Genomic DNA, 25,275 nt, shown 5'->3' on the forward strand with positions numbered 1-25,275 from the left:
TTCAAACTCTTATAATTACTGATATTTGACTAATGATAGCAATTAAAGTTTATAATTGGCTTAAGCAATTAAAACGTTAATAATTAGTTTGAGAATAAATAATAGTCAAGCTAAGTGAGATCTTCAGGATTTTCAGAAATTTTAATGAACAGACTGTACACACTGTAATTTCAAATAATGAAGATATTTATTAACAAAAGGAAGGAGGATATTTAATTAACATAGCATAATCTTGTAATCTCACGGCATCAACGCAGGGGAAGCCGATTCGACTTTAAAGATAAGCTAGGCATTATGACTTGTGACTAAAATGTTGCTAACTGAGGTTTGATTACGTATAAATTTATAAAGGGACTTAATTAGGCATCAGCTTCTGGAGAATGTGAGAATTTAGCTGGCTTACTCGTTCGCCGTTTTTCTGCCGAGCCGTCGGGTCCCACGGTTCGATTTCCATGCTCCGGGTTTCGCCTCTCAGCCTCTGAGCGCCATTGCAAAGGGAGTTCCTCCCAGGGTGAGTCAGAAGCTCTCGGCCTCAGGCGTAATGGCGTTGGAAGGGATGGAGCTTTTCACGGAGGACCGCGGGCCTGGCTGGTGTTCCCTGAAAAAGGGAAGGCGTCTTCAGAGTGGTTGCCTCGTTGCTTGATTCTCCAGAAGTAGTGCCCTCAGAAGTCGGCTTATGACGCTAATATATCCGCTATCAACTAATCTAAAAGGGTGATATCTTATTCTGGCCACGAATAAGTTTCACCTGCTTTGATCACTCGTGAGATCAAATTCGATGGGCGATAAAACAAACACAATTAAAATAAAAGAAGATATTCAAATCATTCGACGTATTCATAGACTTTCTCGCACTAGCTAACTCAAGACGTCTCCTGGGAGCTTAGTGAGATTTCTTCAAAAGTCTGTGTTCGTCGTCGTGAGGAGGAGAAAACTTCTCACTTGGAGAGGTTGGAGCTTGAAGAGATAAGACAAAGAGAACGCGTGCAGGTGTTCAGAGCGGAAACGAAGAGTGCAGGTTAAGAGAAGTTGAGAGCTGAAAAACAAACGTAAGAAAGGGTTTCAAAAAAAAGGAGAGTGTGTGAAATGAGTCGACATCCTCTTTTCAAAGGTAGCGCGGTCACGCCCTATTGGGAGGTGTCCTTCCTTTGATTGGGTGCGGGTCCGAGGCTCACATGACTCGCCTCCCAAAAGAGAAAAGAGGGGGACAGGCAGGAATCAGATTCACAAAGAACAAGATAGAAAATTCGTGTATCGAAATTTTCTAGACATGTTAATGACATATCACAATGAGTGTCCTGGATTATTAATATCAAACATTTACATAAGATTTTATATTGGGTATGTCGAGTTTGCGTCCCATTTACAATGTTATGTTAGAAAAACATTAATTTGTTTCCTTTAATTTTAGAGACAGAAATTTCTTTCATGATTGACAACAGTAATACACATCACTTCATTGGTTGATAGATGTCCATCTGAAGACAATAGAATGACACTCGTACATATTGTTTATGCATATTAATCAGAATTTGATTTTATTTTCGTTATTGTTTAGGCGACCTCGAGCGAGGCGTAGTTTCGCCAGTGTCCATTTGGGGTCGCTGTTGATCCATGTTGTTCGTCCGGTGCGGATGAGTTAACGGGAGGTCACCCCGAATTCAATCAGTTTGACCATCTGGGGCTGTATGTTTAGTGGGCTCGAGATAACATTTTGTTATTTAGGCGCCACGGCCATAAATGGGATTATGACTCCCCTCTTTTGTTTGATGTCCTTTTGGTCTAAGAGCATCATAAAGTGGATTTGTTATCTTTACGTTTCTGAAGAGAGGGTGTTGTAATCAGGTCCTGGTCAGTCCTTTGATGCAGACCTTATGTGTGTGCGTGTGTGTGGGGGGGACTGCAGGGTCTTTGCACCCCTGCTGTCTGTGGAATGTGGATTCTGTCGCAGACAAAGATCCTAGTTAGGGTGGAAAAGTTTTTAATGAAGAACTCTGATTTCTTCATTAGACTTTCATCTGCTTTATTCGGTCCATACTCCACTACAATAACAACAACCAGAGCCATGTGCTACATGAGCACATGGTGAGGAAAACAGACAGGACGTTACAGATGCTCCCTCCAAAATGCGTAACTCCCGGGGCACATAAACCTAAACCCTCCAGGAGCTGGCGCAGGAGAGGAGCCTGGAAAACAAAACAGAACAAGACAAGGCTGACAGGTCAGTAAACTCATAGGTGACAGGGCTCAGGACAAGACAGGAGCAGGCACAGAAAATGGAGCTGGGAACATGACAAGACTGGAAACTAGGCTCTGGACAGGACAGGAGACTGACAAAGGGGAGCATCGGGAGAGAGAACTTGAGACCAGATAGGAGACTGAACACCATACTGAACCAAGGACTGGAAGGGAGATTGAACTGTGAACAAGAGACTAGACTGAAATTGACACTGGACAGGAATAGAAACAGGAGACAGGACTCGGGACAAGACAGAGGACAAAACCGGACAGGGGACAGGACAATGGACTGAAAATAACTTGGCAAGGGAACTGGGACCAGGACATTTACAGGGACAGACCCGAACACAGTGACAGGGACTGAGACAGAGACAAGAGCAGACAAAGGTACAGGGACATGGACAGAGACAGGTACTAGAACTGGGACAGACAGAGGTACAAAAATAAACATTGGGGAGTGCCCAGGACTGGCAAAAGTCTGAGGGAATGTCTGAGAGGCCAGCCTGGGCACAGTTTTAGGGATTGGCCCCGAAGTCCTAGGGGGCGATCTAGGGACACGAAGAGAAGCAACCGGGGCCACAGTCACAGGAACAGAACTGGTGGGGGACACCGCCAGCACAGGAATAGAAGCGGCAGGGGACATCACCGGCACAGGAATAGAAGCGGCGGGGGACGCCGCCGGCACAGGAACAGAAGCGGCGGGGGACGGCGCCTTCACTGGATCAGGAGCGGCATGGGACGCCACCTTCACTGGATCAGGAGCGGCATGGGACGCCACCTTCACTGAATCAGGAGCGGCGTGGGAGGCTGCTGACACTGGATCAGCAGCAGTAAGCAGTCCTGCAACAATGTCCACGGAGGCAGGGGTTCCTGCAACGACGTCCATTGAGGCAGGGACTTGGGCTGCTCGAAGGACATGTGCTGCTCGAGGGACAGGTGCTGGAGCTGTTGAGGGTTTCAGAGGTCCAATGGGCACATTCATGAGGAAGTCCATGAAATCCTTTGACCAAGGATCCTCATGAAATATGCCCCTATTAGCCTCACCTCTTCTGCCCTGAGGTTCGAGGCTAACAGCACCAACCCTCAGCACCCCCCCCAAAATCTTCCATGGACCTGAAGGGGTAGTCCTCTGGTGAGGGGAAAACTGCAGCACGCTGCTTCCGCCGACTCCGTTGTTTACGGGGTGTGGAGGACTCCTTAGCCTCCACAACATACCCCACTGAAGTGTCAGGACCCGAACTGAATGGAGTGTGCCTAATCGCACACCTAGCAAACGGATTCATTGCTATATCCATTTTTAGCTGTTCAGTTCTTCTGTCATGGTTGGGCAGGACAGACAAGGGAGGTGGACGTAAACGCAAGGATTCTTTTATTTAACAGGTCCAAAAACAAAACAAACACGAGCAAGGACTTTCACAAACTAACCACACGAACAAATCAGGAACAGACAGACGACCGAAAACAGGGGTAGACATGGTAGACACAGAGAAAGAGAAACACACATTTACACACACACAAACCAACCAGGGAACACTGAAACAAAGGGACTATATATACAGAGCACTGACAAGGAACACCTGGGGACAATAACGAGAGGGTAGGACAACAAAGGAGACACTGATGAGAGGGCGGAGCTAAGGCGGGACTAGGGCAGAGACAATAACAACAACCAGAGCCATGTGTTACATGAGCACATGGTGAGGAAAACAGACAGGATATTACAAAAGCTAACACCTCTTGTGGCCGATCCCTCAACTATCTTCAACAATTTGAAGTTGTCAGTGGTTTTTGGTCATTGATATGCCCAACAGCTATTTGTCAGTCCCACATGCCCAAGAATCACAACCATGGCTAATAATCTCTGTCAACAGTACCCCTGGACAAGACTTCCACAAGGTCTTCACAACAGTCCATCTTTGTACCACCAGACTCTGTGAACACATTTAAGATCTTCAGACATGCCCAACATAACATCAGTTGTTATCCAATTTGTGGATGACATTTGGATTGCATCTGAAAATGAAGGTGAGCATGAAGTTGATGGTAAAGCTCTTCTCAACTTCTTGGGCAGAAAAGGCCACAAAGCCAGCCTGGATAAAGCCCAGATTATGTAGAAAGATGTTATCTATCTGGGACAGAAAATTTCACAAGGGCAAAGAGCAAACACTCTAGATCATACCATAGCAATCCGTGAAACACCAGAGCCAAAAACTATTCATCATTTTTGGGCCTAAGTAATTACAGCCATACATGGGTGGATGCCTACGCTGAATTAGCTCAGCCAGTGTTTGAACTTCTTCAAGGGAATCCTCATCCAAAGGAGAGAATTGTCCTCAATGACAAGGCACAATCAGCATTTAAAGTGCTGAAGAAATCCCTGTGTGAAGCACCTGCACTGGGTATTCCTAACATTGAGAATCTATTCACTCTGTTTGTCAATTGAATGTAGTGGCTTCATGACAGCTATATTGACACAAGATCATAGTGGTGAGCAACGTCCAGTGGGCCATTACTCAGCAAAATTGGACCATGTAGCTCAGGGTTTTGGGCCATGTTTGAGAGCATTCAAGCAGTTTATCTGGCAGTAAAAATGGTGGTTGGACTGGTACTTGACCAAAAGCTAACAGTGAAATGTCCTCATGCTGTTCATGCTCTGCTGACAATGAGCAAGATCTGCAAGATAACCCTCTCCATTATTATTCAAAAGAACTTGATCAAGGTAGCCTGTCTTCCTGATCAAGCGATGGAATTTCTACATTAAAATAGACTTCACGTGACAATTAAATTGATACCAGAGAGAAGGAGAATGAATTTAGGACAACTGTGCTGTCATATGGAACAAGAGCACCCTCCAGTGGTCGCCCTGAGCTACAACGCCACGAGGCATCAAAATAAGTCCGGTGCACTGTTCTGTTGAAGTTCCTGATATAACCTAACCTAGATTTGTAAAAATGAATTTGTTTTTATTTCTATTTTCACAAGTGCCTCTTGGTTGAAAACAGTCGGCGACTTTCATAACTGTTTGATAACATGACTTTGGAAGAAACCCTTCCTTTATTTCATGGATTCTTCTGTATTTGTGTTAAAACTGTTTTGTATATGGTATGTACAACACTCTGTGGAACAACACACTGAGAGACTATATCGAGCTAATTGAATATGTTTTATCCATAAATCTCCAATAAGTGGAACAAATAATTTGTGACTTAGTCTAAATGTTTTGTCCTTTGTTTCCACCAAATCCAGAAGGTGGGGCATTAGGACTAAGCCGTGACTGAAAAAGTGTGGACCAATCACAAGCGGCTCTGCCAAACCTTCAAGGTCCAATCGTGTGCAGGCTCCTCCCTTGAGCTGGGGTTTATAGAAACCTTAAAAGAAGCCTGCCAGCAGTGAATCTTACTATAGAGTTTTAGGGCCACAGCGTTATAAAAAATAAATAAATAAATAAAGATTCCGAGAATAAAATCAGAATTCTGAGAATATTCTTTGAATAATTCTGAGAAAAAATCTCAGAATAATTGAGTAAAAAAGGTACAATGGAGTTTTAGGGCCACAGCACTGAAAAAAAAACTGTGTAACTGTGGAATTTCGCATGTTATTTTTTTGTGGATCTACACAAATAATAGCACAAACAATGACCGCAGAGTTGTACGTCAGTATTTATCTGTGTCTCCTAGGAAATCGTGTCAGTATCTGCTTCATAGGGGGTGTCCCAAAAAGTGCCCTCTGTACTACATGTAGGGAATAGTGAGTAGTGGGCCATTTCCAACACACCTATGGTATCTATGCTCTCTGTAAACCGATAAGATGCTGTGTTTAAACGCCAGTATCGATGCAACACTAAAAAACATACTGTATATATTATTAAATTACAGTGGTGTTCAGAGCAGCCCCCAGGATCCCCACATGATTCAGAGAGATACTTGATCCTCCGTAAAATGCAGAAAACAGGAATAAATTTGTATAGCCTAGGGTTATCTCAGTAGCAGTTAGAGATTAAATAGAAAGCAAATGATTAAGTGATGCATGAAAATATCTCAATGCCAATTAAAGTATGAATGAAGATGTAAAGATTCACCTTGAGCTTGTCCACAGTGAAGGAGAACAGTCAGCACTAAAGCAGGGAGAAGAACAGAAAATAATAACTGTTACTACATGTAGAATGACTGAAGGTGAATGAACCATATCATTTGTAAACATTCACAACTCTGACCCAGCAGCTTTCACAAACAACAAGATAAAGAATATAATTTTAAAGCAGGGTTGATTGATTAAAATTCATTAAGGTTCACAGTGAGAGAATATTCTCAAGCCAAAGTCTGGCACCAGTACATTTCCACTCCCGCCCCTCTCACCTGCATCTAATTTCCACTGCAATTACCTCCACTTTAAAAAGCCCTTCCTTCCACTTTAGTATTGTAGAGCATTAGCAAGTGTGTCACTAATGCCAAACAAACAAACAAACAAACAAACAAACAAACAAACAAACAAACAAACAAACAAACAAACAAACAAACAAACGTTCAGGTACTAGGTTCCTTTCAATACTTTTTTGACTACCTTTTCAGAGTTTTACCATGTCTCCTGTACCTTGAATCCCTTTTTAATCTTCACGCTTAGTTTTGGATCCAGATGTTGACTCATTTGAGTATTGTTATGGACAGTTTTCTCAGATATTTTTGTGACTTATGCATTTTCTGAGCTTTATTTTTTTGGACTTTTGATTGACTTTTTTTGACACTTGACTTTTTGCTCTTTTTTTTTCTCCCTCTTTTGTGTATTTCTGACCCCTTGTTGAATTATTGGACCTAATCCTGTCTGAGCTCCCTACATTTACACCTGCATTATGATCAGTGCCATATCCTGCATATTGAAGTAGCCTTGTAGTTATAGCAAAATTTTATGTAGTTAACAATGGAAATTCAAATTACCCTTTCAATTACATTTCAATATACATCAACATTATAATTATAATCATACACAAGATAAGATTGTAAAATCTTATGCCAATCCATTAGTGCTTCACATAGGGACCACCACACTGTCTTCCTACCTCATCATCATCACCATCTTCTTTTCCACTTGCCCATTTCAGGGTTGCGGTGGCAACAGGGTGAGCAAAGAAGCCCAGATGTCTCTGTCCCTCGCAACACAATTTCCTCCTGGGGGATCCCTAGGCACCCCCCCCCCCCCCCCAAGACCAAGACCAAGACCCAGACCCAGTTTCCATTGACATGTTCCACGAGGCCAGGGGCCCCTTTGCCCCCGCTCTGTTCCCAATGGGCATTGCGCCACACCCATACTCTGGATCTTGCGAGTGGTGAGCCCACATGATCCTCCCATGCTGCCATTTCGGGCTGTGTTAGTGGATTTCCCATAAATTAGATTTGGGGAACATGAACAGTAAATTAGGCTCTAGGACTTTAGTAAAGTATAAATATAACAACAAACAGCCTGGAATTTACCTTCTCATAATGTCACTGTCTGTGAGGAGTTGGTGTGTTCTCCCTGTGTCCGCGTGGGTTTCCTCCAGGTGCTCCGGTCTCCTCCCACAGTCCAAAAACACATGTTGGTAGGTAGATTGGCGACTCAAAGTGTCCGTAGGTGTGAGTGTGTGAGTGAATGTGTGTGTGTGTCTGTGTTGCCATGTGAAGGACTAGCGCCCCCTCCAGGGTGTATTCCCGCCTTGCGCCCAATGATTCCAGGTAGGCTCTGGACCCCCCGCGACCCTAAATTGGATAAGCGCTTACAGATAATGGATGGATGGATGGATGTAACTGGGCAAGTGAGTGTAGAGTTTTGAGTGAAGTTAAAATGAATGTTTTGAATTGAATCTAAGCTAAAATTACACAAGGAAGGAACAGAATTTTTTTGTGATTATGTAGAGTATGATGTAATGTGTGTCTGAGACTTTTAAACAGTAAAGAAAGAACACCTTCATCCTGCACTTTGAGTATCAACACCCTGAGTTTTGCCTTGTTCCTTTTTAATGAAGAAAATAATTTCCCCAATGGTGTGTTCTTTGCATGAAATGTGTTTGAACATTACTTATTTTATTTGTTGTTGTAATCTTTAGTAATGTAACTGGGCATCATTCTACTGAATTGAGACAGCCATTATTAAAAAGACATTTCTGTTAGTGGGATGTTTTTCTTTCTTTTTTTCTTCTTCTTTTTTTAGAGATTTATCAGCTGTGGCAATAGTTGCAGAGTAAAATATTTGTGTTCAGTTTTGTGTGTGTGGTTGAATGTGATTTTTTTTTTAATGTACAGTTTTTAGATTTCTACACTAAGGCTTCACCTTCTGTTCAGTCTGATATGATTGGTTTTACATTAGTATTAGAATTACTGAAACCGACATGATGTGATAGAAAACTAATTTTAACCAGTTTATGAACATCTCTTCATATTCCTCTAACTTTTCAAAAAACATAGGGTTCATACTGACTACTGTACAAGTTTAAAAAGAAATAATTATAATACAAAATTTAACACAACAACATGAATATGCCTTTTAACTGAGATATCAGTCTAAAATTTACATATGAGGTAAGTAATGCCAGATTTTCACACTAATCCTGAAAGAGCAGGGACATGTTTTTTAAGCAAATATGTAACGGCATACACAGGTTGATGTGCTGTAGAAATATTGCAAATCAATGTATTTATTGAAGACTAATGACCAAAAATGTGCAGTTTCTCTCCCTGACTCTATGCATTTAAAATGGCTGCTAGTCATGACACTAACAAGCTCTCATCTGTCTGTCTACCACTTTCCTATAAAATATGATCCACAAGATGCATAAAGAAGTCTCCAACAAAATCACAAGTAGCTCTTACCCCAGTTGATGACAAGGTACATATATCTTCCATCAGGAAAAAACTACACAAGTTTGATTTTTATAGGAGGTGTGCGAGGAGGAAACCCATGCTGTCAAAAAGACATCAGGGCAAGACTAATTTACAGAGTGCACCTAGACAAAGACCAGGACTTCTTGAATAATGTGCTTTGGACAGGTGAATCCAAAGCTGAATTGAATGGAGGAATGGGAAAAACCACCTCCCAGTTGATGTCGGAGACTGGTAGATGGTTACAGAAAACATCTATTTCAGCCAAAGGGGAAAATACCAGCTATTAGTGCATAGGGTCCTCACAAGAAATGTACATTTTTGTTCATTACATTTTACAACTTATATTTCTAAGTAATTTCTTCAATTTTATTTGTTTATTTATATGAACTCCATCTCTCAATATTTTTCAAATGAAGCTCAAATGTCCATATGTTTAAATATGTTCAAAAAGACAAGATTTTAATAATGTGTCCTTTTTCAGGACTTCCACATCTAACCCATCTACTATAACCATAACTAGTGTACAAGGAACACAGAGAAGCAGGCAGCTTTCAATGGTGTGTGGGGAGCACCCAATGGTCTTCCTGATGGTCTTGGGAATCAAACTAACAACCTTTAAGTCTTAAGCCCTTTTCTCTAACCATTAGGCAGCAATGGGTGTGGGTCTGCGTGTTTAGGTGGATGGTTCCGTTTTAAAGTATTTAAAACTTCCTTTTGCTGCTTAAAAAACACTACAAAAAATGTATGTTGTCTTATGAATATGGTATTAATGATGTATTAAATATATTGATGTAAAGTACTGATGTTTCAATACTGACTTATGGAGTTAATTTTGTGGAAACATCTTTTGCACAGGTTGAATAAAAAAACAAACAAAAAAACAATATCAACATTTATTTGGATCCTTTTTTCAACTCCAAACTGATTGACCCATCTCTAACCCTGGCCCCAACATCTGTGAATTTTAACATCTCTCAGAAAATCAATGTAATGAAGATTTAAAGTAAAATATAAAAACAAAATTACTCACAGAGCATCACTGAGAGTGAACTGAGCTCCATACTGTCCCAGTAATTACTGACTGACTGAAGAACTAACGTTATGAGTTCAGCACACTTCCTCTGTTCTCTGTCACACACAGAGAGCGAGAGACACTACAGTAATTTAAGATTCAGTGTGATAAATCAAGATAAACAAAGTGTCACATGTTTAATGTATTTTTTAAATATCCCTGAACTCCTTGAGAAAGTATCAGTCTTGTATATAATATGAAATTAAATATTTTATGAATATTTATTTAATATTAAATTTTTCTACAATAATTAGATAATTCCTCCCATTAGCCCCGACTCCCCCAGTATCACACAATGTCTCCAACCTGAGAGATGACATGTCCTGTCATCCACTGCAAAGCTTCATTTAGATTTTCAAAGCTACAACATAAATAAAGATCATTAATATTATTTATAGGGTAGCATGGTGGTGCAGCAGGTAGTGTCACAGTCACACAGCTCCAGGGGCCTGGAGGTTGTGGATTCAGGTCCAGCTCCGGGTGACTGTCTGTGAGGAGTGTGGTGTGTTCTCCCTGTGTCCACGTGGGTTTCCACCGGGTGTCTGTCTGTGAGGAATGTGGTGTGTCCTCCCCGTGTCCACGTGGGTTTTCTCCGGGTGAGCATCTGTGAGGAGTTGGTGTGTTCTCCCGGTGTCTGTGTGGGTTTCCTCCGGGTGCTCCGGTTTCCTCCCACAGTCCAAAAACACGTTGCTAGGTGGATTGGCGACTCAAAAGTGTCCGTAGGAGTGTGAGAGTGTGTGTTGCTCTGTGAAGGACGGGCGCCCCCTCCAGGTTGTGTTCCTGCCTTGCGCCCAGACCCACTGCAACCCTGAATTCGAGATGCAGTTTCAGATAATGAATGAATTAATATTATTTATATAATGATATGAATCATTAGTACCTTCCTCATAGGGAGAGCAGCTACTGATGTTGGATGATTAATTCTGGATTAAAAACATCACTCCAACTCACTCCTATATATATATATAAGAAGGGGAGGAGGCAACTGAGGCAGTGTAAGTGCATCATTAGGCTTTGAGTAACTTTGATCTGTTGGTGGTCTTTCCCTGTAAACTATTATATCTTCAGTCAATATAATGTTAACTATTTAAAATAATGAAATTCAAACACACCTCTCACTGTAATCTTGATTGGATCACTGTACTGAGAGATGTATTTTTCTCCCCAGAGCGCTATACATTTATATTCTTCTCTTCCTGGGTTGGACATTGTTAAACTGACTCTGTTGGTGCCTCCAGCTACAGGAGTCTGATGTTCTGAGGAATTGCCTTTGAACCAGACAAATCTCCATCCAGTGAGTGCTGTCTGCAGTTCACAGATCAGAGTAACTGTGTCTCCAGTGTAGACAGTGCTCTGAGGCTCCACTCTTGCTGTTGGTTTAGGTTTCACTGTTGATATGAAATGATGTAGAGATCAGAGCTGATTTCCCTTTACAATGTGAGTGGAATTATGACCAGATCCCAGAATTCAACTAGTTTTTAAAACACTTTACAAACAGGATTAGCTTTAAATGTAGAGGTAGGGTAATGCAGTTTTATCTCAGGATCTCTCTAATATTTATGGCTGATTCTCATGAAATAACTGACCTTTCTATGAAGGACAGAGGTGGGAGGGGCTACATGGTTTACACACCGCCTTCCCACAACAGAAATACAGAGTCATTCACTCTGATAATAATAACTACACCTCCTCATGTAAAACTAATCACGTGTGAATAGGATACTCACCTACAGTCAGTGTAACAGTTTCACTGGTCTCTGAGTAGCGTGGCTGTGTTAACTGTGTTTCTACATCACACGTGAGAGTGACTCTGTCTCCGATAGAAACACGCTCAGACGGCTGCACCCTCACTTTAGCCTTTTGGTCTCGCTGCATCTTAAAATGAAGGAGAAACGCATATAAAATGAGAATGGTTTGACAGACGGTGATCCAGTTTCAGGAGAAAGCTGTAAAACCTGTTAAAGCATGTCACTAATGCGGTGGACCAACCAGAACTTTGACCATAAGGACTGCAGAATGTGTACGATATGCTCTTCATTGTGTTCAAGTTTTACATCTGTCCTTTTCACCCCATTCCTGATGAACTTTCACTAAAACACCTGGCTGGATTTTTTAGGGTGTTTCTTTATGTTTGAAACACACTGTACAATAAAAATGATATTCTCACTGATCTTGAACTTGAAAAGCATGGAATAGTGTAGAAAATAACTGTCCTCAAATCAAATAATTTGGATGAACCCACCTCTCACTGTAATCTTGACTGAATCACTGTAATCTGAGATGAAGTCTTGTCCATCTTTGGCTATACATTGATATACTTCTGTTCCTGTGTTGGACGCTGTTACATTGACTCTAACTCCAACTGCATCTTTCAGTGTTACTAATGGAGGATATTTTATCCAGTGAAACTTCTGGGATCCATTGAGTGTTGTCTGCAGTTTACAGATCAGAGTAACAGTGTCTCCAGTGTAGACAGTGCTCTGAGGCTCCACTCTTGCTGTTGGCTTAGGTTTCGCTGCTGATAAGAAACAATGAACAGATCAGAGGTGTTTTTACTTTACAGTGGAAGTGTCGCCCTGATAAACACTCAGTGATAAGGCTTTGTTCATTAAAGGAGTTTGTAAATTTGTTGTTCAACGTTGATAATCTTTTCTCTCTTCTACTTTAGTTTAGTTTCAGGATCTAAACTTACTCTCTGAAAACAGGAAGAACTTTCTACTACCAATAAACCGAGCAAAAGTACAAACAACCATGCTAATACAAACACTCAGACATCCCCTGCTCACAGGAAATGTTGGTAAGAGCATGTAACACACCCAATATAAGAGATCCACAGAACAGACAGATCCTGACTACGTACAGGCTCAGTGACCACAGCCTCACTGTAGAGAAGGACAGATATAAAAAGTCCAGGCAGTCCAGAGACATAAGACCATGGTCAGTGTGAGAGAAGTGAGGTAGAGACAGAGCTAAATGTCCTCATCCACTGTGAAAATTTTCACATAATTATTTTCCAAAGCAAAACAAAATATTTCCTTCATTTTTATTTTGACAGAAAGTGAAAACTGTAAAGTTCTGCTCAGTGAAAGGAACACAGCATCCCTCACTGCAACATATGTAGTAACCTGAAGGACAAGTATTTCTCCCAGAAAATTAATGCAAATACATATTTTGTTATACACATGTTTATTTCCTTTGTTTTATTGTGGGCAAAAAAACTCAAAAAAGTGCTAGAAAATATTTTTGGCACCTTTTCAAAATTGTGGGTAAATAACTTTGTTTCAAGCATGTGATGCGGGTTTAAACTCACCTGTGGCAGGTAACAGGTGTGGGCAATATAACTATCACACCTGAATCCAGATAAAAAAAAGAGAGGTTGACTCAGTATTTGCATTGTGTGTCTGTGTGTGCCACACTGAGCACGTTGAACAGAAAGAATATGCATGTTTAAATAACAATTAAAATAAAACTGAATCTGAAATTTAAAGAAATAATTCCAAGTTTAATAATTTATTTTTACATTTTTAGAGCCACAACCCTGAATTTAATCCATAAAGGAGCATTAAACACCTGGAGTAATAAAACCATGAGGCTGTGGCTAACATCACCAGGACGAGACAAACACTTGGGAACTGTAAAGAAACAAAGAAGCACATGGAAACAGAACTGAACAGTGAAAGAATACAAAAAAACACAGATGGAGACAGAACTGGACAAAGAAAGAAAACTAAAAGAAGGTTGCTATGGCAGACACCTGACACAAACACATGAATTCATTCATAGATTCATTAATTCATTCTCAGTAACTGCTTCAAGTTTTTCAGGGTCATGGTGGATCCAGATCCGACCCTCATCAGTGAACACCCTCGCTCTCACATCTGTGGACAATGGTAAATTGAACAGTCAATCCACCTATAAACATGTGATTTTGGACAGGGAGAGGACACCAGAGCTCCAGGAGAATGCATATTCAGACACTACAGTTACTGCTTCCATCCCAAAATACCCCACTGACAGTGTGCGGCCCCTTACGACACAACCTTCAGCTTGTTGAATGTGAGGTCTATGAGGCGTTCTGTATCTAAACACATTGTATCTATTATTGTATTACACTGTTACTGTGGTATTCAGAGCAGCCCCAGGATCCCCACATGGTTCAGAGGAACATGGTTCTATTCAAAACAGGAATAGATTTGTACAGTCTCTGGTTCTCTCAGGAGCAGTTGGAGAACCTCTGATTAAATGGAAAGCACAAGTGATACATGAAAATATCTCTGAATGACAATGAAAGAATAAATGAAGATGTAATGATTCACCTTGAGCTTGTCCACAGTGGAGGAGAACAGTCAGCACTAACGCAGGGAGAAGAACAGAAGATGTGATGCATTAATATAAAAAGTTATAAAAACAACAAAGGTCTCCCACTGCAGGCCTGATACCACCTTAAAACACCACACACTGCTCAATGCACAGAACACAGTAAAATAAGGCAGAAAGGAAAATATATGATAAATGTTATTCAGGGCAGCCCTACTTTACTGGAGAGATGAGAAAATGAGGAGAGTCTGGGTTAGAAATGACCCCAGAATCATTAACTGGGAACAGGTTTGTAATGCGTCAGTTTGAACCGTGGCCAGAAAACAATAAAAGTAACACAATTTCTACAGAGTACAGCAGACTGTAGAAGAATGTGCTACTGATAATATACTCATTACCTTAAAGTTAATATCTTAATAGTGACACAAGTAATAGACAGTTTAAAATTGTTATTGTGGTGAAAAATGGGGAATTCTTTAATATTTTTAGTGAAAACCAGTGCATTCATTCATTCATTCATTGTCTGTAAGTGCTTATCCAGTTCAGGATGACGGTGGATCCGGAGCCTACCCAGAATCATTGGGTGCTGATGTATATTTTAAACATAAGGCCTGAAGTGCAGCATTAATGGATGTTCACTGTACTGTATGTTTAGACGTATGTTTGGTGTATGTGCTCCAAGAGGGAAGTGTTAAGGATAAGCTCTCAGTAAGGATAGGAGACTATAAATGTTTTCCTCTCCCTCAGTCCCTGGAATGTGCAAATGTAGACCAAACTTTACGTTCACCATATTTGGAAAGGAGAAAGAACCATATAGATCAGGGCTCCATAATGTCCCAGTAATTACTGACTGAATGAAGAACTAACGGTCTGAGTTCAGCACTCAACACTTCCTCCCTCTCTCTCTCTCTCTCTCTCTCTCTCTCACACACACACACACACAGTGGATTAAATATCATAAAGGTCATGTTGGTGTCACAGCAGTAACTGAAGATTTAATCTGATCGTCCAAAATAAACAGAAAGTTACTCCTTCTGTAATGTATTTTTATATTTTGTAATTTTTCTCCTCAGATTACATAATTCCTCCTGTTCGCTCAGACTCCCCCAGTCTCACAATGTCTCTACTCTGGGAAAGAGAGGAGAACAGCCTTCCGCAGAGACACTTAAGGACAACTACTGCTTCTTTTCAAACATCAACACACTTGGAGGAGAATGCTAAATATCCAGATCATTTATATCAGATGTTGTGTCACCCACATTGATTATCAATGTACAGTGGGACATCTGTGCACAAATGGCCCAAAGATCCCAAAATATCCAGAAAATGGACTAAATTTGTCAACTTTAAACGGGCACTTTGGAAAGGACCATCCGCTCACTCCGTTATCTGTAGCTCATTTCACTGGCGCTTTTCCAACAATATGGGCATGTAAGGACACCAACGAAAGGTGTTCAAGAGCCTCTGTAACATGGAGGTAAACAGGGTAAGGACACTCACTTCGCCTGTTTTAGTTGGTGTTAGTTAACGTTAGCTTGACTCGCTAAACTCGGTGTCTCAGATTATACTCGGCTACGTAGCTGCATTACGGAGGTTTAGTGTCGGATGAATTCGAGTTCGACTTCGATCACATTTACAAGAATAACGGTACCCCTAAATTTGAGTTTAGCTTATTGCTAGGCTATTGTCATGAATAATGTTGGTTATTTAGCTAGCTAGATACTCAGCTTCTGCATGATGATTGGATGATCTGTCTGAAGCTGAATCCCTTTTTGATTGACAGCGAAATGAGCGAATCAGCGATCCTTTGGTGTAGAGATCCGTGGGAGCATTACATTTTCATTTTGTTCTGAGTTGAACCGGAGACTTTCTTAATCCTCTTAGCAGCAAAAAAAATATTAAAAAGCTCTTGCAACTTAAAATTAATATCATACACTTAATGAATGATCAGAATAGAATAACAGTAATGTACAAGAAGTTTAGGACTGACCCCTGGAACACTCCTGTAGGAACGTGGACCAAAAAGATCCAATACAGAGCTACCTACTCTCCAACCACTGTTGTTTTCATAAAAAAAAAAAAAAAAAACATTTTTGCTAATAACTTTACATGGGTAAAGAAACTTAAGATTGACTGATGGATTTTTAAACCGTTAAAAGGTTCTTCCCAGTCTTAAACAAACATGGTTCTTTGTGGAACCCAAAGCGGTTCTTCTATGACATTGTAGTTTATTTTCAGTATTGTGAAGAAGACTCTGAAAAAGACCTTGGTCAGTGTCAACATAAGGTTAATACTATGGCTTTTGTTTACTTCATTTCCTGTCCTGGTAAAAAGAGATCACTTGTAAGGACATCCTGTCTTGCTACCTCCAGGAAAGCTTACCCAACATCCCATTCACACAGAGACAAAAATTTAAGAACAATGGGTCATCCTGTGTACTGCACCCACTTAATAATATATGCCTATGTAGATATTAAATTATCCTCTATTTTAATATACTTCATTGACATTTTTATGTCTTCCTGCATTTTGCTGGTTTTGTTCCTAAATGTTATTATACATTGTTTCTAAAAAAACAAAACAAAGTAGAGCTGTTGAGGTTAGAAAATGTATATATTTATTTGTGTTGATCCAGGTATTAAAGATTAAACTATGTGTTTATTACATAAATCGGTTATGATATAAAACTACACACACTATGTTAATTTCAGACTCCTGTGCAGCTGCTCCAGAGTTCAAATTAAAGGTTCAAATTATACCATAAAAGACACCAGATTACTCTCTGGATCAAACACTCAGAGCTCCAGGGAACTCATCACACCAGCACACATCATCACTGACATTACTGACTCTTCAGTACAGTGAGTTCAGAACTCCTGAAAACTCTTAAACTCTGCAGTAATCAGTGTTTAAACAGTAGAGCTACAAAATGAGTCAAGACCATTTTCACTTTCTAAGTATGGCACACTGGAGGAATAATTATTATTAAGTAGACACTTAAAAATGGTGGTTCTTTGTGAAGTGGGTTTCAGATTGATGGAGAATGTATTATAGATGATTTTATACAGCACCTTTTATAAAAGAGGTCTACACTGCACCAAAAAACATGTCAAGCTTTAATCATAAAATCTATTCTTCACGTGTTCAGGGTTCTGTACAGAACAATTTCCTTTCATAAAGAGCCCTTGTAGAACCATAATTTTTAAGTGTTTACCCTTCAAGATTTCCAAGGCTGTACAGGCAATGATGAGTAAAAGATAAAATTATAAGTAAAAGCACATTACATTTATAAATTTCCCTTAGTAAAAGTTTATACATGTTCAGACGCTGTCTCTTCTCTCTGTTCCCGTAAAGTCACAGTCAGGAGCCACTACAGATGATCACAGCTGAGTTCAGCATCAACAAAGGCCTTCTTCAGGGATCTGTTAAGAGAAATGCCATTAGTAAATGGGATTTGATTTGTACAACTAACAAAGCAAAGGTTTTGGTCGTAGTAAGTGTAAAGAAACAAGCAACTAAGCAACACCAGAGTTCGATTCCTGAACTTATTTCTAACTTTGTACAAACATGAATAAGGTATAACTGCATCCCTCAGTCTTGTCCTAATGATGACTGCAGATTGATTTACACACGAATCATGGTTTAGAGGAAGCCAGTGGAACATCACAATTCGCTCAAATGCCTAGTGCTGATCAAAGCAGAAAAGGAATAATGAACTGTGTGGGTGTGTCATGGTTTGTGCTTTTCTTTGTTCAGAAAAAGGAAATCTCAAAGCTACAGCGTAGTATCAGAGTAGAACAATTTGGTGAAGCTCTATGCCAGTGTCCCCAAGTCCCTGAGCAAGACTGAAAACGAAATGGTTTTGTAAAGGCATTGAGTTCTGACCTCAGTCGTATGGAACATCTTTAGAATGAATTACAATGTGATTTTCAAAGTGTAAATAAAATAAAATACATTTTCCTTTCAACAAAACACATTCAACTAAAAAACACAAAACTAAATGAACTAAAAAGAGGCCAACTAAAAACTGAGAGCATGTAAAGCATGCCTTTTCTGTTACTGTGCATTTAGTGTGATGATCCAAACCAAGGGAATAGGGTGCTATTTAATGTCCACTGTAAATTACTCTGGGTAAAAATAACTTGGTGAAACCCCTAAAAAGATTAAGTGGTTTAGTCCGAAATAAGATTTAAAAAGTGCAAACTTCATGAGACAGAAAGATTTCTGGAGAAATAATGTCATAAATGTTATCTTCATTTGTCAAATTGCAATAAACAGTACATCAAACATTTAAGGCACAAGAGACGTTCAAAGTGAATGAGCCACTGACCGCAGGTAAAAGCTTTAGAGAAACATCAAGGGACAGGTCAGAAGGGGTTTGGTCTGATGTAAGAAAAAGTGAAGGGGAACTCAAGGCATAAACTCAAGGGTTTTTTAAATTACAAGCACATAGTGCAGCACTGAGTGGGAGCTCAGGACTAAATCCAAAAAGCAGCTTAAGTACAGTCTGTCCAGCTGTTTTGGTTTGTCCCAATTGTGGTGGAGATGCTGCTCTCTGCCTCCCTCTAGTGTTGTAGCAGAGCAGATAACATCACTGCCCTTCACATGGCAGACTAGTGTTCTATTCCCTGCTCAGACAGGAACACATAATACCTTCCAGTGTACTCAGGATTGTCCTGAGCTGTGTTGTTTGACCAGGTAGAGCTTAATCTTACATTAAGGTGCACTGTACTTCAGTTTTGAGTAAACAATGTCAGCGTCTGCAGTGGCCTTTCCTAATAACGGACAAGAGACACAGAGTCAACAGTGAACACGAACAACTGGTGTTTGAAAACAAAGTGTTGAACATTTCAGTTCTGATACTACACCATATAATAGCCTAAAGTTTTTGGACACCTGCTCATACAGCACATGCACTTATAGAGAGTCTTTGTTAGAGTAGGTGTTGAAGGTCCAATGCTCCATAGAACAGTTCCTCTGTTACACAGCTCAAATCTGATGCCTTAAGAACACCATCTGTCACTACAGAAAAACATGAAGTAAACATGGAGCAGCTGCACATGAGCCTAAGGTTCTCCATGCTCAGAGCTAAACATCAGCTAATGGGTATAACACACTCAGCACTGGTCTGGGGTGTAACGAGGAAGGTCACCCAGTAGGTGAACCACCCCCTGAGTCAGTAGATTAGACAATGACCCAGCCCTGAACTCCATGTTTTTGCCAGATGTGGGCTTTTGAGCCTGATATGCTCTGAGTTTGGAGAGGTATCTCCCTCTGGTGGTCAGAGACGGCCCAGCACCAGAGCAGAAGAATTGTTTTCTAAGGAGAGATGGAGCTCCATCCAATACAATTTAATTTGGCATTAACTGGATTTGACCCAGAACTAATCATCATCCAGCATCAGAACCTTATTTCACTCTACAGCAGAAATGTTGGATGAAAAGGTTTCCAAAATACAATGGACATTTCTCTGTAAATATGGAAAGTATTATCATTAGTTTATTTTTACCTTCGCCGTTAGCCTTCTTTTTATTAATCTGTGCATAGAGTGCACCACTTGGCCCTGGAACAGCATCATCCTCTAATGAAAATATAAATAAGGATTTAACCAATAAATGTGTTCATAGATTCATTAATACGTTTGTTTTACAGAGTGAGTATTGATTTTATGTGTCACCACAGTGTTGTGTGTTCTTTTGAGTGTGTGTAGTAGACACTGCTTACCTTGGGAGTTGTTTATCTGGGAATATATCACATCACCTGCTTTTGTCTGGGGAGCATCTATCACAGAAATCAGTTTAGATTTTTATGCTGAGTCAGTTACATAGAAAATAGGTTTGTGTTATTACAGAGATGCAGTTTTTACCATTTCCTCTCATTTTCTTTTTAGCCGTTAAAGTTACCTCACTACACTGATGGACTACCGCTAATGGAGTGTGAACGTGGTTGATAAATGGAAGCAATGCAGATGTTAACAGGGTAAGAGTTTTTTCACTTTACCTTCACATTTTAAAAAAATGTAACACCCTCATTTTACAATCCAATAACCCCCTGCCTGTGTCTTTAAGAAAGAAAACTGATGTGAACTCTGATGAAGCTTGACTTGGGGTTAAGAAACTGGTGTGTTTCATAAAGGTGTAAACTGACCTGCTGCTGATTCTGAGAGAGAGTTTGCAGGTCCTGACACACTCTGATCCAGGTTCTGCTGGTTTTCATTTGAGGAGAAAACAGATCCTGCACCTGCACCATGAACCAGTGATGAAAAGAGAAGAGATCCACTTAAAAGAATAAACTTTTACAACCTTTTGTTAAACCACGAATATGGCAGGAATCAACAGATGTAAAACAGGTGTAAAACTGCAGTCACAAAAATAAACAAAGGTGATCCAAGAATATATTTAAGTTCTTAAAATGGATCAACATTGTGTGGCACAATTTTTGAAGTTTAATTTACATACATTTGAATGTACCACATTACTGTTTACACTGTGTCATTATTTTTCATGAAGCAGAGCAATAAAACTAGCCTTTAATGAACTTACTAAAATATTGTAACTAACTTACACTGAAAGTTAGAAGTGGTCTGTCCTTCTGTAATGTTGCTTTATTATTGGAGATACAAGGTTTTGTACCTACAGTGAAGCTATACTGATAGAATGGTACGATTAACAAACCTTTTCTCTTCTTGTAACAGCAGATCAGGACCAGGGTCAAACAGAGAAAAAAGCTAAAACCCAGTCCCACTGCCAGTCCCACTGCCACACGACTCAACCCAGACTCTGAGGATAAAGAGAGGAACCTGAACTGGTTTTTAAACACTTTGTTTACTGTAGTATTATAGAAGAAATCAAATAGCACAAAAATATAAGATAAAAGCTTATCATACAATGTCAGAAAATATATACTCTCTGAGATAATTGTGTGTGGTTTAACACAGGTGTGTGACACTGATGTAGATAGTTTACACTTTAACTCTCCTGCACTTGTTAGATACATTATCTTCATTGCTCTGTTCATAATTTATTATCCTTAAACCACTAGTTATTCCACACATCTCCACTTTCTACATCACACGTGAGAGTGACTCTGTCTCCAATGGAAACACACTCAGCCGGCTGCACCCTCACTTTAACCTTTGGTCTCACTTTTAAAAAATCACACAAACAAGAGACATGATGATACTTATACATCGTAAACCATTTTTGTATATTTTTAGTCAACCGTTTGTGAAGAAACTGAAACTCTAACACACCTCTCACTGTAATCTTGACTGCGTCACTGTACTGTGATTTGTATGTTTCTCCCCAGAGCGCTATACATTTATATTCTTCTCTTCCTGGGTTGGACATTGTTAAACTGACTCTGTTGGTGCCTCCAGCTACAGCAGCCTGATGTTCTGAGGAATTTCCTTTGAACCAGAGAAACCTCCATCCAGTGAGTGCTGTCTGCAGTTCACAGATCAGAGTAACTGTGTCTCCAGTGTAGACAGTGCTCTGAGGCTCCACTCTTGCTGTTGGCTTAGGTTTCACTGTTGATATGAAATGATGTAGAGATCAGAGCTGATTTCCCTTTACAATGTGAGTGGAATTATGACCAGATCCCAGAAATCACCTGGTTTTTAAAACCCTTTACAAACAGGATTATTGTTAAATGTGGAGGTAAGGTAATGTAATTTTAGCTCAGTATCTCTCTAATATGTATGGCTCATTCTCATGAAATAACTGACCTTTCTATGAAGGACAGAGGTGGGAGGGGCTACATAGTTTACACACTGCCTTCCCACCACAGAAATACAGAGTCATTCACTTAGAGGCTTTGCTGGGATTTTTAGAAACTCTGATAATAATAACATTACCACACCTCCTCATGTAAAACTAATCACACGTGAATAGAAATGATGGTCACAGGATTATGTAAAGGATGCTATTTCTGCAGCAGTAGTGCAGCTCTAATGGTAGAAATACAATGAGAAACATGAGGAACCCACCTACAGTCAGTGTAACTGCATCACTGGTCTCTGAGTAGCGTGGCTGTGTTGACTGTGTTCCCCTACAGCTATAAACACCTGTATGAGACTCATCAACAGCAGAGATTTCATATTCCTTCTTCCTCTGAGCATCACTGAGAGGTTTATTATCCTTAAACCACTCGTAATTCCACACATCTCCACCTTCTACATCACACGTGAGAGTGACTCTGTCTCCGATGGAAACACGCTCAGCCGGCTGCACCCTCACTTTAGCCTTTGGCCTCACTCCGTCTTAAAATGAAGGAGAAACACATATAAAATGAGAATGGTTTGACAGACGGTGATCCAGTTTCAGGAGAAAGCTGTAAAACCTGTTAAAGTGTGTCACTAATGCGGCGGACATCTTAAATGCTGCTGTCCTGGATTTACCTTCAGTTTTTCAAATGGGAGGTAGGTGTGTGACACATCAAACTGGTGGAGGATTTCACCACAGAACAGTGCTGTGCTTCACGTCGTCATCACTTTATTCATTCTCATGTTCAAACAGTGACCAATTCAAGTGTTTCTTACTGTCATTTAAACCATTTACAGTGTGTACAATGCACAGAAAAATGAAACATTGTTCCTCCAGCAACAAACCACTCACTCACACAGCACTACTTAAGGTGCAGGGTTCAAATGTGTAACAATGAGAGACAAGTGCAATAAAAATAAACATTAAATACAGGGGAGGGGAGACAGTGCAGTGATTTTTATGTGAAACCAGAACATTGACCATAAGGACTACAGAATGTGTACGATATGCTCTTCACCGTGTTCAAGTGTTACGTCTGGAACAGGTGTTCATCAGGAACAGGAGAAAAGGACAGCCTCAACACTCAAACACAGTCAGACAATGGTCATACAGAGAAAAACGCTTAAACCCAGTCCCACTGCCGCACGACTGACGAATTGAGACACTGAAACTAAAACCCAGTCTAAACTACAGAGCTATCGGCACTAAACAGAGAGTACAGATTGGTAGATTATCTCTGTACCATCAGAGATCTACAGCAAAGACAGATCCTGACCAAGTACAGGCTCAGTGACCACTGACGGGCAGATATAAGAAGTCCAGGCTGCCCAGAGACAGAAGACTGTGGGAAGAGCAGTGAGGTAGAGACAGAGCTGAACTTCCTCCTTCACTGTGAAAAATGTAACTCAATTTCACATAATTTTGCCAAAACGATATATATTTAAATGAGGACAGGTTCTGCTCAGTGAAGTGAACACAGCATCCCTCACTATGACATATGCAGTAACCTGAGGGACAGTGGATAACTCTCAACCCTCTGCTCTCCCTCATTAAATTACAGTACTTTCAAATATCCTTTCCACATATAAAACTCTATTCAAAATTTATCATCATTATGGTTTTTGGTTATAATTTTGCGTATAGGTGTTTCATGCTCCCTTATGTTTTAAATTCATGTGTGTCTAAAAAAATTAATTAAAAATAAATTATTAAAATTTGATTTATTTCTTTAAATTTCAGATTAAATTTTCATTCATTATCTGTAACCCTTATCCAGTTCAGGGTCGCGGTGGGTCCAGAGCCTACCTGGAATCATTGGGCGCAAGGCGGGAATACACCCTGGAGGGGGCACCAGTCCTTCACAGGGCAACACAGACTCACACACACTCACATTCACTCCTGCACACGGACACTTTTGAGTCTCCAATCCACCTACCAACCTGTGCTTTTGGACCGTGGGTGGAAGCATAGAAACCATGTAATAAATAAATAATTAAATAATGATTTAATTTAACAATATCATACATAATAATTTAATTAACTAACAATTGAAATAATAATAAAATTTAAAACCGGGTGTGGCACAGTGGCGCAGCAGGTAGTGTCGCAGTCACACAGCTCCAGGGACCTCCGGGTTTCCTCCGGGTGACTGTCTGTGAGGAGTTGGTGTGTTCTCCCTGTGTCTGCGTGGGTTATCTCCGGGTGCTCCGATTTCCTCCCACAGTCCAAAAACACACGATGGTAGGTGAATTGGTGACTCAAAAATGTCTGTATGTATGTGTGTGTGTGTGTGTGTGTGTGTGTGTGTGTGTGTGTGTGTCTGTGTTGCCCTGTGAAGGACTGGTGCCCCCTCCAGGGTGTATTCCCACCTTGCGCCCAATGATTCCAGGTAGGCTCTGGACCCACTGCGACCCTGAACTGGATAAGGGTTACAGATAATGAATGAAAATTTAATCTGAAATTTAAAGAAATAAATCAAATTTTAATAATTTATTTTTAATTTATTTTTTTAGACACACATGAATTTAAAACATAAGGGAGCATGAAACACCTGGAGTAATAAAATCATGGTACTGTGGCTAACATCACCAGAATGAAACAAACACTTTGGAACTGTAAAGAAACAAAGAAGCACATGGAAAAGAACTGAACAGTGAAAGAATACAAGGAAACACAAACAGAGACAGAACCGGACAAAGAAAGAAAACTAAAAGAAGGTTGCTATGGCAGACACCGGACACAAAGACATGAATTCATTCATAGATTCATTCATTAATACATTCTCAGTAACTGCTTCAAGTTTTTCAGGGTCATGGTGGGTCCAGATCTGACCCTCATCAGTGAACACCCTCGCTCTCACATCTATGGACAATGGTAAATTGAACAGCCAATCCACCTATAAACATGTGATTTTGGACAGGGAGAGGACACCAGAGCTCCGGGAGAATACCTATTCAGACACAACAGTTACTGCTTCTGTGATTAAAGCAAGAGTTTTGATCTTTCTTTAAATCCTCAGAGTTGTATGTTCTCT

The 25,275-nt window shown here is 40.2% G+C and overlaps 1 long non-coding RNA gene across 1 annotated transcript; it reads right to left on the reverse strand.

Annotated features, from left to right (window-relative positions):
- Positions 1-17,142: 17,142 nt before the first annotated feature.
- LOC136706707 (uncharacterized) lies at positions 17,143-21,256 on the reverse strand. The gene is made up of 6 exons (XR_010804135.1): positions 21,153-21,256; positions 20,626-20,718; positions 20,203-20,259; positions 19,988-20,059; positions 19,194-19,253; positions 17,143-17,900 (listed from the first exon to the last, which is right to left on the reverse strand). It is a non-coding gene; the product is annotated as an uncharacterized lncRNA (long non-coding RNA).
- Positions 21,257-25,275: the final 4,019 nt, after the last annotated feature.

The sequence above is a fragment of the Hoplias malabaricus genome, chromosome 9, assembly GCF_029633855.1.
Source record: "Hoplias malabaricus isolate fHopMal1 chromosome 9, fHopMal1.hap1, whole genome shotgun sequence".
NCBI lineage: Eukaryota > Metazoa > Chordata > Actinopteri > Characiformes > Erythrinidae > Hoplias > Hoplias malabaricus.